Below are 14,647 nucleotides of genomic sequence, written 5' to 3' on the forward strand. Positions count from 1 at the left end.
TTGGGCCCTGAGAGCCACAGACAGGAAAGAGTGAAAGTATTGAGAACACATTTGGTTTCGGTCTTTTTACAATATTCATTAACAAACCAAAAAATATAAAATAACGCCAAATGGATCCTTTTAAAAGTCTTAAACCACAGACTGTATATAAAAAGGGTCTTAAACACTGCAGCATGATTAGGAAAATGGCTGTAAAAGCATGCATAGTTTGTATATGAACAATATAAACAAACTGGTAGAAATGATAATTCAGTGCATGCTGTACAGTATGTATGTTCTTCGGATATGTGAGATTTGCCTGTGAAGTAAAAAGGGTGTGCGTCAGTAGCGCGTATTATTATTTCTCCTGTGCTCCCTCATGCCTGCACCACTAGGCCTTGCTCTGCTTTATCTGGCCCTTCACAGAGGTCTGCTTGAAAACCTGAAGGGCTTCTGGAATGAAACCTCTGGGGAGACGAGAATACAGAAACTTTTTTTTTATAAGACAGGGGACAGAGGGGGGAAAAAAATCCTCAAACAGAAATGAGGGAATTCCACAAATTACCATTTGTCACAAAGTAATCCTGTTACTATTGCAAAGAATATGGAGCGGTGTAAACATGGAAATAGACTGCTAATATGGATGTAGCTTACAAGCAAAAGCTCTGTTCAGTTGAGATATACAGCTCCAAACCCTGTTTCAGATCCCCACTAAGGAAGAGTGCCACAAAATTTAAAGTGGTTACAGAAATGTTTTTTTTTTTCTACGGGGAGAGATTAAAAATTTCAGATGTTTTTCTTTATTTATTCTTTGCATTGCTACACAGTAACTCATTTTGGTCTAACCCTTGTGCTAACCGGTTTCTCTCGCGGTGATCTAATGGCAGCATTCAGGGCTTACATTGCTGCAGTCAGAAAACTGATGAATATTTAGAAGCATTTTATCTTCCCATCTGTGCACAGGCTTTATCTTGTGTCTGTTTCACACATTGTAAGCCACTGAGTGCATGTAGTGACTGACAAGCATATAATCTTGATTGCATCTTGATGCTATTACCTTATGCTGCCAAGCGCTCAGGTGACAGCTGGGGGACAGTGAGGAGATCTGGGGAGAAAAGGTGACATTGAATTTTATGCACCTGTGTCGGCAGATGGCAGCTCCATACAGACACAAGATGGCGCCAGTTGAGTGAGTTCAACTGTGAGTAGGACATTTCACAAGGAAGAACAACTGTGTGAGAATATTTTCAACAATAATCTCTGTAAATAACAAAAAGAAAATAAAACAAAACAAAAGTTGGCTTTGTAAGGCTACAACAAAGGCAATCCCCTTTGTCAAATCATCAAATATTTTCAGATATAGTATAGATATTGCTAACTAAACAGATAAACTGAACAAATATACTTTTGGATGTATGTCTCAACATCCATTAAACAATTTGCGTTAAATGCTTTGGAATTATCCAAAATGAGATTCCTACAAAATCAACGCATGACAAATTGTTTTCAACTACAGAGGCAGTATTACAAATTAAGGCAGCACATTAATGTGTTGTTTAGATTATTGAGTGTGTAACAACATGAACCAGAATTGCCTCACAGTCATTTCTGCTTGCAATAATCTGCCTATCCTCAAATTATGCCCCCACCCGTACTATTTTAAGGGGTGGGGGGGGAGTGGGGGGATGGGCAAAAGTGACTCTCCTTTTTCTTTATTCTCACTCTCTTTCTCAGTGAGTATCGGTCTGTTTTGCTCTCAGTTTGCCTCTATTAGATGCCTTAATGCTGTACAGCGTGGCCTATCTTCAAACAAGAATGCTGGTGATACTGGCCCTGCAGCGGTGTCCCCCCCCTCACTGCCGCCCCCAGCCCCGGCCTGCTCCTCTACACAGAGGGCAATAAAGACACAAGGAGGATTAGTGTTGTGTGCCTAACAAAGTGGTTGCCAGAGAGTGAGAGGGCCATGCCCATGGGCTCAACCACAACCCTGCTCAGCTCCACACGGCTCTATCGTGGTCCCCCCCTGCTTGGGCTTCCCTAAGGTCCGCTCTCTCTCAGGGAGCTCTGTGAATGTGTGATAGACTCTGAGTGGGTGAATTCATGTTGATGCTAAAGAGGCAGAGGACGCAGACAGATAATCCATGGCTTAAGCAGTGCTGTAGTAACTTTCCCCCTTAAACAAGGGAACATGTGTGCAAACAGTTAAATTTAATTCAATCACATACTCTCACTGTGCATATTTATGCGCTGAAGACTTTCCCACAGTGAACCACAGTGAAGCTTAGAACTCCGGTTCTCTGACTGGGAGGTGCTTGAAAATTACCATCAAAAAACCCACAATCATGTAGTTTAGCCTACACAGCAACCTGATGCCGCAATACAAGTGTAGTACAGTGTCTTTCTGTGTTGATTTATCCCACTCACCGTCCAGTGGAAAAAATATGGTTTGACACAGAGTACAGGCAGGCTAAAGGCCTTACAGTATGTTTATGGATATCTCTCCCACTATAACCAGTGTGCTTACACAAATGGAACACCATATAATTGTACAAGTCTGATAAACAGAGGGGCCGTGGTCTTGTAAATGTTGTCACATTAGATAGGAGTGTTACATCTGAGATTACTGTGGAGGAACACGTCTGTGGGTGCAGGCCTGTGAGGACAGTAGCCTCCGGTTTGATGGAGAGCCGTGTACAGGACAGGACAGGTGAACCAAACAGCTGCTACTCCAGTTTTTCCTTAAAAACCCCAGCGTGACAGATCAGGCCATGCCTCTCACACATAACGGCCCGCTTTTCACACGGTAGCTGTCTCAGGCCACGTTACACACGTCTTTTAGATGGTCCATTTTGTGCATTGGGTAATGAAATTTACGCTGGAGACCCTAGAATATGCAGACATATGGTGGCTATTAATGCTCCTTTCTCCCTTTTCAGCTGAAACTCCCTGCCAAACAGTATGGTCTGTTCCCGCCTGTCTGTTTTGGGTCCTCTTCACTCCTCAAGCTGTTTGCCTTTTACCTCTGTCACGCCAACTAGGATTCACACAGCAGCAGCATGAACTGCTGTGTGCAGAGGAAAGGCCAAGTTCTGTTAATACTTGGCTAAGTTTACATGTTCATTCACACTTGATTATGGGGGAAGCCCTGAGTTCTGAATGGTTTCAGTATGTTAGAGAGGCACAATAAGCAAAGGGCCATCCCTTTTACAGTAGATACAAAAATGGGAATCCAATACTTAATACAATTTTTAAAAAATATTTTGTAATATTATTTCCAAAATGTAAACTGCCGTTGCTCAAGAAAAGAACAAAACAGAACAACACAGTTTACATGATTTTTTAGAAAGAAAAAAACTTCTCAAAATAAAATTAAGTGTATGCTGCTGATTGGCTGAATGCTGAGACTAGTGTATAAACTTGTCATACCTTGATAAGAACAGTTTTATTCCTATGTGGTATGGTTTATACCAATATTTACACCTTAGCATAATTCATGGTGCATCAAATTTAGCAAAACATTCTCCTTCTGTTCAGTTTTTTCCCACTCCGGCCTCTGAATTGATGGCAGCAGTATGCTTCATTCTTTGAACAATGTACCGAAGCCACTCCAAAAACTGATGGTAAAATATCCTTTTTCTGTTCCTTGGTAATGGAAATGGATGCTCAATAGTCTCCCTCTGCAAAGTATTATGGAGGTAAAAAGGCATGCAGGTGTAGACTATTTTTACCTGCATAAGCCTTTATAGATTAACACAGTTTACCAGTCCCCGCTCAGCTTCATGTACACTATCCTAACTCTGAAATTAACCGGATTCTACTCACTTAATCTCCTACTTTTTATATAAATGCATACTGCATTATCTGACTCAATGTCTGAGACGTTTCCAAACAATTTTCCTTTAAAACTTCTTCAAATTGGTATGAAAACATTCCCACGAAAATGATGGCTTCTTTATTGTTGTCGAAGAGGGTGTTTGCAGCTTGGAGTATAATTTTTCAGGGTTTTGGAGGAGACAAACTACCTATAAATAAATCCTATGCGATCTCAATTATTCCTGGGGTTTTTTCTCCTCACCATTCCCACACTTTTGATTTCCACTTTAAAAGCAGAGTGATATATCCCTATGATTGGAAATGTTCAATGCACCTCTGGAAGTGGGTGCACTGTCCTGTGCAGATAAGGTTGCGAATGCAAGATTTGTCTCTCTGAAATAGAAGCCTGACAAACAGTGCTGTCTCTCCCAGACACAGTGGGAGAGGAGTGTGCTCGGATGGAAGCCTTTGAGACCAGCCTTTTTAATATTGGCGCCGCTGTAACATCAGTAAGGTGACATTTCGGCAGCACCATCAAGATCCAACAGTGGCCATGCTGCTTCGACAATCAATTATCCATGCATAACATCCCACCAGTATGTGCGACATGAATCAGTCCTGGACCAGGCTTCTCCTCTGCCTTGATTCTCAAGAAAAGAGAGACCTTTCATTCGACCCTTAAGAAAGAGAGAAATGCTCTGTGTGCTGATAAGGGAGTGAAGAGAGGAAAGTAATAAAAAAATGGGTAAATCAGGGCTGATATTTATTTGCATTATCTTGAAAGGAGCTCAAATTGGTTTCATTCCAGTGACTGTGAATTGTGATCCAGAGAGCACAATGACCATCTCCAAGCAGTAGCCTACATTATGACTGAACAGGCAGAATGCATTCTTTGTATTGCTTGCTGGACTACAGGGATGAATACATATTATCTGTCTGCCCAAGGAGGAGGAAACACATTTCACAGCACATATTGCTCATATCAGTTTTTGAGACCAGTTTAGTTGTTATATGATTGTTATCAACGTAGTGGCTGTAGGTAATTTACTTTTCACATATAACTGACATGAATGACATCTCCTCAGCACACTGTGAGACCCTCGTGTACTTGTCTTCTTCTTTGGCTCGGACTATGTTGTTCATAATAGAGCGAATGGAGGGCGTCCGAGGGAGAAAATAAATTCTTGTGCATACATCTTCAGGCCCTTTAGGTCGAATACAACTTGTGCTGTAACATAATGCTTTATCATTGGTGCATATAAATAAATTTAATTCATAGCTTATAGTGAAGTGTTTCACATCTGTATGTGTAGGAAATGGAAGTGTAAGGTTGTGGAGCTGTCTTGCAACAAGCTTGTGGTAAAAAGTGAGGTTTCTTTTTGTCACTTTGATGGCTCTACAACATAAATATCTTGTAGCAATCAGATCATATTGCGGTCTAAGTTCAGCTTGCATATAACATGTATGATAAGTGTGGTAAGTATAAGATTTCGGGTGCTGAAACCTCACAGTAAGTGAAATCAGAGTCAGAAGACCCAGTTTGGGCAGCAGCAGTCTATTCCCTGAACCCAGAAGCTTCCTCCAGTGTTTGACAAACAGCACCATTCCCCCGCTTGCCTTCATTTCCATCTGTATGCTATCACTTGGCTGTCAGCGGCCGGATTGGCCTGTAGTTCGCAGGATGAAAAGGAGAGAGATCCTGTTGAGTGAATAATCTTGCCAGTTTACAGAAGAGAGTGGATGTCAACTTGACAGACTGTGAGTAGCACACAGATTTGGGATTCATGGGCAATCCCATAGTCCCTTTAAGTCCGGACGTGTGAATGTGAAATCAATACTACATCCATACAACAGTTTGTTTGCTGGACCTTGGAACACTTTGTTATGAAAATAAGAGTCACGGATCTTCACCTTACGGATTGAGCGCACAGAATAGGGGACTATAAACATGGGCTTTCAGCATGAAAATCTTCTTCTTTTTTTTTTTTTTTTTACTGTAAATGAAAGCATGCGCTATTCAAATACATCTATTTATCAACACAATGCAATATAAAAACATGAAACAAGTACGAATGATCGACTACAGTGTTAGTGTTAATATGAAATCCCTCTTGTGTAAAATTTCTAATTATATTCTCTGTAAGTGGGTTAATTTTAATTACCATGTTCACCTGTGATGCTTCAAATCAGAAGTGTCACATCCTGAAGGTAAAGCTCATCATTTGAAACATCGTCTCAGGACTCTATACACACTACACACACAAACCACTTCAACCTCAGACACTATGTCATCATGATCTGTATCACTGGAGATATTCAATAGACTCCAATGGCACCTTTATAGACATAAGCATGTGCATCACTGTTTACATATAACATAGCTGTCTGGGTTGGCACCGCCATCATGCCCTGCTGTTTATTTGATATGCAAAGGAGTGCTGTGGAGCAGCTCCACGGTCTCTGCTAAAGTACTTTACTCCTCACATAACCCAAAGTGGCAGCAGCAGCATCAGGATGAGCTCCAAGAGCGAGGTGGCTCCCTCTCAGTAATTTATAATGCACTTAACTCCTCTACCCTGTTGATTGTCTGCATTACCAAGAATCAAACACGAGGCAAAACAAATAAAAAATGCCACTTTTTATTCTGGTTTAACACCGTCGAAAGCACAAGTCTTTCATTACGTTCCTGCTCATTCACATCAGGGTCTGTGTGGAACAGAAACAGGGATTATGATGGCAAAGCAAAACCACTTCAAACTGCTTCCATATACCCAGTCAAAGAATGGCGTCTTGAAAAGCTTTGGTGAAAAAGAGCGAAGAGGGGAAAAATATACATGAATGTGCCAGTTTAAGTGTGGTTAAATTCAGTAGTTTGAAAAAATGCCAGACCATAATATCATTATTGAAAACACTAAAGCACTGTTATGTTTGTGAAACAGACAGGGACTAACTAACCACACCCTTCATGCTCATACAACAACCCTCAGCCTTCCCAGAATACCACGCTGCCGCTTCAAGCCTAAAGTCGTATGGACTGCCCATCGCTCGGGGAGGAGACCATTATTAAATGTGCTCTGTGGAGGGCCGGCAGGTAGCTCCCAGGATCAGACAGAGGGAGAGCGAGAGGGGGCTGTTTGGCTTAAGTGTTTTTTATTAGGATAGATGGAGACCTAAGCTCCATAACAGAGCTTCAGCCCTTTCTCCCAGACAGGGGCCCACTTTCCCTTCCCACTCCACACAGGCACATATCAAAACACCGGCCCCTCACAGACATGCCGCTCAAAAAGGGTGTGTTATCTTTTTTCACTTGGCTCAGCTTTCTCCCTGTCAAAATACAAATGCTCTATGATGGAATTCTGCAATTTCCTTTATCATCTGCAGCAAGCCAATTTCTCGACTGTTAAACCCATAATTATTGTCACTGAAAACAAAACTGCATGGGGAGGATTGACAGGGAGACCATGCAGGTCCTTGCATGTGTATGTGTAAAATTAATGATGTACTTATGGGAACTTGTGAAACTCTGCTGAAGATCTTATTGTGCGTCCAAGCTAAAATTTTGGTTTTGGCTCCACCCCTGCTCTATCTTTTTCACACAATGCTGCTGCACATATTAGAGCCAGCTGTGCCGATGACATAACTTCCTTCTCCAGTTGTAACGATATGGCAACATGTGTAAGCATGCTTTTACACTGCCCATCACTGACACTGGAGCACCCTGAACATCTGCTCTGAACAAGGACAGTAAGTCGGTGAAGAAGACTGCCCGCAAAAACCTACAACCCTTAATTTGAAGACCAGGAACAGTTGTTAAAAATCTCTTTGATGGAAGTTTATGTGAACTTTACAATGTCTTACAGACAACCCACATAGCTATGTTACAGCAGTTTTATATGTATTAACCATCTTTGTGTTATGAGAAACAACATTTCTTTAAAGTGTAATCAAAATCTTTTACAGAAGGGTTTACCTTGTCTTGACCCTGCTGTTGTCATCAGGGGAATGCTGCCAGAGAAAAAAACATTCCCATCTGGCTTGCCATCACTCCAAATGTTTCTGTTATATGTGTGGGAACTACAATGGTTTTGCGCTGGGCACAGAGGAGGAAGAAAAGAAGGACGAATGGTAGGAGAGAGAAATGGATTCACTTGAAAGATCCAGCTGTTAGGCCATCCGAACCCTGGGAAAGTCTGATTCTGTTTTTAATGTATGGGCGATCGCTTCGACAGCGCATCACCCTGACTTACAAAGCCTCCTAAAAATTGTAGGGAACAGGTGGATGGGGAAGTTTGGCAAAGGGTGAAAGAGGCTGAATGCCAGGTCAGTTCTTTCTGCCAATATTATGTGCTGCTTTGAACCCTCTTTTTCTTTTACCCCCTGCAATGCCATAAATCACTTTTATATTGTTAATTTCTCCACATTCCTTTTTTAAAACATCTATTAAACCACACCCCTTCGCACATTTACTTCTCCACCTTTAATGCATAGATTTCTCCACATTTTAAGACATGCTCTGTATGTTGTATACAGCAGTTTGTGTCAGTGTAGGCAGCTAGATATGAAAAACTCATTCCAAAGCTTTAACGTGGTGCAATGCGGGTGAGGACTGTACAGCAGTGTGTATATTGACTTCTCTGTTTCTGTAATGTTTCATTGAATAAAACAAACAGCCAGCCCCTCAATCCAGTTTTATCCATAACCTCTGAAATGAGACTTTATGTTTCATACAAACGGCATCTCGGTTACATCAATAATCCTGCAAATGAAATCGATTTCCCCTCCCGCTCTTCCAATTCTGATCACAGCTGGGTTCCCCATATGGAGTATTAATGGGGTGGAGCACCCCGAGCCTGATCTAAAGCTGGAGAATTCTGGGCACACCACAACATCAAATCCCACTGTAATTACCTTCATGCAAACACAGGGGCCCTCTCCAACACAATGTGGGTTGGAGATTGGGATTTGTGTGCATTGTTTTTGACGCTGGAATTGATCTTGAAAATTGTTCGGTACAATTTACCAAGATGCTTAAGAAAATTGAAGAGCACTGACTGTGCGTCATACAAATGTCTTGTTGTGATGAGAACAATATACAAGCTCTGGGTGGCTCATCTACATTTTTGACAGCAATGACTTTCTGGCACAACACAACAATAGCTAAGCATTGTGCTTTTCATCAATTCAAATTACAGAGATCATGGATCTTGACAATCGTCACTCATCTTTTTACTTAACAAGAAATTCTCCAATTCGAAGATTAAACCAATTTTACCCTTGCAGATGGCTAAGGAGCTGGTTCTTCTCAATTAGCTTACACATGTATTTGAGGCCAATTTTGGCATAGCAAATAAAATGCCATTTTGTCACTAGATTATGCTATCTGACATAAGGCTATTGTCTTAATTCCCTTAGGCTGTGGTAGAGAAAAAAATCACTAAACATACAGAGGGCCAGACTATATCCTGTCTTACAGACGTCTCCCTATCCCATCATGCACACCCCAGCCTTCTCTCTCCAGCAGGTGGGGGTGGTCATGCACCACGCAACACGGTTATGGGTTTAAGTCTGAAATCTACATACTGAAATGACTTCAGCTCTCTCGCACAATGCCAAACTTGCTGGAAGTCTGATGAGTTTATTTCATCAATTCCAGAAATGCTGCAGAGAGAGAGAGAAGGGAGAGAGGGACAGACAGACAGAGAAAGAGCGATGGACGTAGTGAGAGGAGAGAGTCAATTTCTACATACAATAGCCTGTGTCCATCATCCTCTGAGTACGTGTGTGTATGTGCATGTGTAAATGTGCACATATCCCCTCTGCATACATAGATGTGTGGAAGTAAGTTTGATGTGGAGCCTCTCTGCCCTCTGAGTAGCACAGTGACTGCTGTCCATCTGCTCCAGGGTCTCAGGTGTGTGTTATCTCTTCCCGTGCCCCTGGGAACTTTCAACAGATATGCCAGTCAGCCTGGGCTGAACTGCTCTTGTAAATTACTCACTAAACAGCCCTGCCCTGGATTCTGCATTCGGGGGAAAATCAATTATTTGACCCCCCCTTACATTTCACAGTCCATTTTCAGCATGCTGGGGCCAATTACACCCAGCAGAAAGACTACTCTTTATGTCATTCCCACGATGACCTCCATCTTGCAGCTCCACACGGAGCACTGTTAATGCACCAACTACAAGCACTTGTGCCACGAAGGAGCGTGCTAATGCACTGGTTACCCACACTTTAGCCACACCAAGCACACAAATACAGCAGCTGAGAGGCAGTGCCACAGCCTCACACAACCAGCTCTAGTGTTTCTCAACTGGGAGGTGATCATCCCGTGTCCAGTGCACTGAGCGAACGCCACTGACGGTTTGACAGCCCTAATGAAAGCTGATTACCAGGAGGCATCTATTAATTTGTCCTTAATCATGACAAAGAGAGTCTGTGGCTAACAGCTGTGAAATGGCAGCCGCCGCGCGGAAATGAGGCTCAGGGAAAGGCCGGGGACAAGGGGTTAGGCCCTGCGCTGTCATTAACTGCCTGCCATTGTGTGTGCTCGCTCAGAGCTTAGCTACAGGTAACTCAATAAGATAACATGGACAGCGCTCTGCCCTGGTCTTTGTGAAAAGCTATTGCTGGGAATCCTGGGCGGCTGAGCAAATAATAGAAGGATATTGGTTTGCATGCTCCGAGCAGGAGTTCTTATGATCCAGGTGAGAAGCTGACAGTAACAGGTTTAAGCGCTGCTCCTTCATCTGCTGGAGGCGTGCTGAGGGAAAAGTCAATCACGGACCAAACAGGTTGCTGAATAAGGAACTGAGCTGGCTTTTCAAAGAGACACAGTGTCACAAATGTGTGCTCAATCAAGCCCTAATTTTGGATTTTTAGAATATCGTGAGGCATAAATGACAAATCTGTCTTGTTTTTGAACTTGACCCAACATAAAGCAAAAACAAATAATGACTCCGATAAACACAGATTTCATATAGGGAGGGCACATTGTAATGAACTCATCATATTTGAATTTTTACAGCTGTGTCAAATCATGGATGTACAGTAGGTGCTTTGGCAAATTGGTGGAGTGATGTTCAGAGGAGAAGCCCCCCCCATGCAAGTCTAAAGGATCTGCCTGGCTAAGAGTGGTTAATGTGGTTTATAGAACCATGAGCAAGCATTGAGAGGGCACATAATTATAGTGGCTGATATTACAACACCACAGAGTATTTAACCCACACAATAATTTATCATATCATAATTAAATTGAATTTCTGTTTGGTTTGTAAGCACAAAAACAAAAACACATGCGTTTGAGTGTAAAACAACACGACATCCCAAACACACACACATACAAACACATGCAACCAACAATATCTGATACTACAAGAGTGTTTTACTTGTTACACCTCATCTCCAGAAGACCACTGGAAGGCCTCCTGCTAACTGTTCAATCCAGAGAAGGTCCAAAAGAAACACATTGTTCATGTCTGATCCAAAGACCCACTTCGATTCCTCTTGGATCAGATTCACCACCAGTAGGATTTTAGTTTTTTTAGTCTCAGTTGCGGCAAAAACACAGTTCAGTCACGGTTTGTGGGCCTTATTTAAAAACATTCAATGGAAATGGGCTGGGTCTGATTTGTTGTTTTCATTTCCCGCTGCAGTTAGCTGATGTCTTTATCCACTGGACACTTAGCTTGACCAAATGTCCATGCATCACTAATGTTAAATAATCTGAATAATCTTTTAATTAGTGTACTACAACACAGGCAGATTTGTGCAGTGATGTTAAATCTGTTATGCTTTGGAAGACGTTTGGTCTTGGTCATTGTTCCTGTTCTTGATTATTGTTGCCTTTTTTGCGTCATGTCTAATCACAACTAGCCAGATAAGTTTTGACAAATTGGATGCAGCCAAGGACACTACTCCTTTTCTACATGAATGGCAGTGAGTGGTGCTTGGTTAAGAAAAAAAAAAACACAAGAGGTGAACAATTTCACTTTTTGAGATTAACTCATTTGGAACACAATTTTATGGTGGGGATTGTGTGAAATTATGATTTTTGATTATGTAAACCTTTGTGTTGTCTCACTGCCAACCAGCAAACCTTGTTAAATCTCTTATTCTGTCAGGGTTTGATATTTAGGTGTAGACATGTAGACACAATGTAGACACTATATAATAACATTGTGCTTGCAAATCATTAGTGCATAATTAAAAAATGAATGAACGTATCACTCTTTAAATCTGATTCCATTCCGACTATAATTCTTGAATGTTATTATTACACATATGAATTCTCTGCTCTATATTTCAGTGGTTTTACTGCGGTCTAAAACGTTCATTCTGATAGGGCAAAGACCGCTCGGCTTGGATGTAACATGACAAACAAGGCATAACATTTCGTTTGGCTTCGTGGGAATTAATCAGTGGAAATGGGCAGACATGTCGAGCAAACAGTCATTTAAGACTCTGCTGAGATACTGATGGAACTCATGATTCAATTAGATACTGAGCTCTTTAAGATGCAACAAGTCTTTTAGCTCAGGAGGGAGGACAACAACCACAGCTGGCTTCAACAGAAACCCACAACTGACTGAGACTCACACTTCTGTAAGGCTCGTGAGGGTGGGTTAAATTATTTGATAGATGAGAAATGAGCAGCAACAGCAACAACAACAACAACAAAAAATATTGGGTATTCAGGTCATACTTTATTTTTTATGCAAATAAACTGTGTTGGAAATATTATTTATTAGATTATATTTCACGTCTGTTAAGCACATTTGGTAGCTCCTTTGCATTGCATCAGAAACTGGCATGAAACCTGCATGACCATATAAAGTTATCTCTGTTTCATTCATTTTCAAACAACACAGTCAACATTCATCCAGCTACAATATTATGAGTTTGCACCAGATCAGCTGTTGGTTGGCTAGCAGAATGGCTAGTTTATTGGGCATAGAGTACTAAAAAATGATTCAAAATTGATTAACAAATCACAGTCAATTTTGCTGATATAGTTAATAAATATATTTAAGTTAAATGTAATCTCAATTCAATATTTGATATTGTACATGTTTTATACATATGATAAGTAAAATAATTGTTGATTTTGGTGATACTATGCATGCCCATTAACCTTCTTATATATCATACTTCTCCTATAGTGTATAAAAAAAACATGTACAATTTTAAATATTAAAGCCAAATTAAAGCTTAAATTCAACAGTGTCTGTTTTTAGTAATTTTACTTACATGAAAAGGCTGCAAAATAACAGCAGGATATGCCTTATTCACAAATACTTGTATGCGTAAATCCGTAGAACACTAATCCATTACAAAATGAAATAATATATTAGATTTTATGAGCTACAAAACTATTATAATTGTGATAAAATACAATTGTGTAAGAATAATCAAACAAGCATGTTTTACCATTTTTGAGAACCACAAAGTATTTGCATCTAATTTAAGTAGAATAACATCTTCATGAAACATTCGGGATTTCAGAGAAATTGTTGGCATTGCTTTAAACAGCTGTAGTCTTGAATCAAAGACATTAAGTTCTGTTACTGTGGGGGCTATACTGTCATCATCCACCCCCTCTCCAAAACTTTGAGCCTGCATTTGGCTATATTAACCAAATAATTGCAAAAGCATACTTACTGCCTGCCTAAGTGCTTATTTACATAACTTATAAGCCAGTAGCTGAATGTACGTGGTCAAGTGACACATTTTAGCGGTAAAAGAGAGCTCAAATCTCAAGTGAAAAAACACAAAGTAGACTTTTAGTGTTGTCATGATTAAAATTCAGATGTCTTTCTAAGAGTCAGTTAATGTTTCATTTGCATTTGATTATTACACACTTTGAATTTAGAGTGTGAATGATGCATGTGCTGCATGGCGAAGCTTTCTATCTTTTTGTTTGGCATTTGGTGGAGTGTTGTCACTTTCGGGTTGGGGCAGCAGGCAGCTGAGAGGCACCGTGAGCCTCATGCTGAGTCCCCTGGTGCTGCCCCCCTCTCATCTATGAGAAGAGTCTCTTCTCCCCTGCTAAGTTTGCAAAGTCCAATTTTCAGCTAATATGGAGGTCGCAACAGCAGGCGCAGAGGGCGTAGTAGGACATAATGGCTATGGGATTGTAAATATTGGTTTTAGAGAGATACAATTGGAGGGCAAGCGGAGAGAAATTTCCATAGAGTCTGTGCTAGCACCATTGGAGGCCTTGGTGCGGCAGAATAGATTTTCCATTCTAGTGTGTCACATTAGATTTTCGGAGGTGCTCAGTGGCAGGTACATGTCATTAGTAACACTTTAGCACAGTAATGAACCTTTTTATTTATCCGGTGCTTCTCTCATGAATGAATAAGGAGCTTCTCCCCAACTGTGCCCAGCCGTGAGGAGCAGACAGAGAAGGCAGGGAGAGAGAGAGAGAGAGAGAGAGCCCGGAGCATTATGAAGTCGAAAGGGGAATGCAGAGCCCTTGGGAATGCTGAGGAGGGTTAAATGATCATTATTGTGACACTCACATGCACACACGTATGCATCAGTGAACAAAAGAGCATACACACATACACACAAGCACACACATGCACACTCCCCACCTCCGCTCCCTGGGGTCCTGATCTGACACTCTATTTACACACACATTTACACAGTCTACTCCCTCCTTTATAAAGCTGACAGGTACTTAAGCGGTACATTACTCTGAGGAGCTCAAGCCTCACGGCGGTGTAACCAAAATGTCCATTCACTGCTAGCCTTGTCTCAGTGTTCATTCAATAATGGCCTAGGAGAAATGCACCATTAACGAGGGGTTGTAACTGGGTAGGGAGGCCGGGAGTCTGACGTCAAGCATCAG

This window comes from Micropterus salmoides, unplaced genomic scaffold (assembly GCF_014851395.1).
Source record: "Micropterus salmoides isolate LMB-PRFRI ecotype aquatic unplaced genomic scaffold, ASM1485139v1 Ms_hic_scaffold_4, whole genome shotgun sequence".
Taxonomy (NCBI): Eukaryota; Metazoa; Chordata; class Actinopteri; order Centrarchiformes; family Centrarchidae; genus Micropterus; species Micropterus salmoides.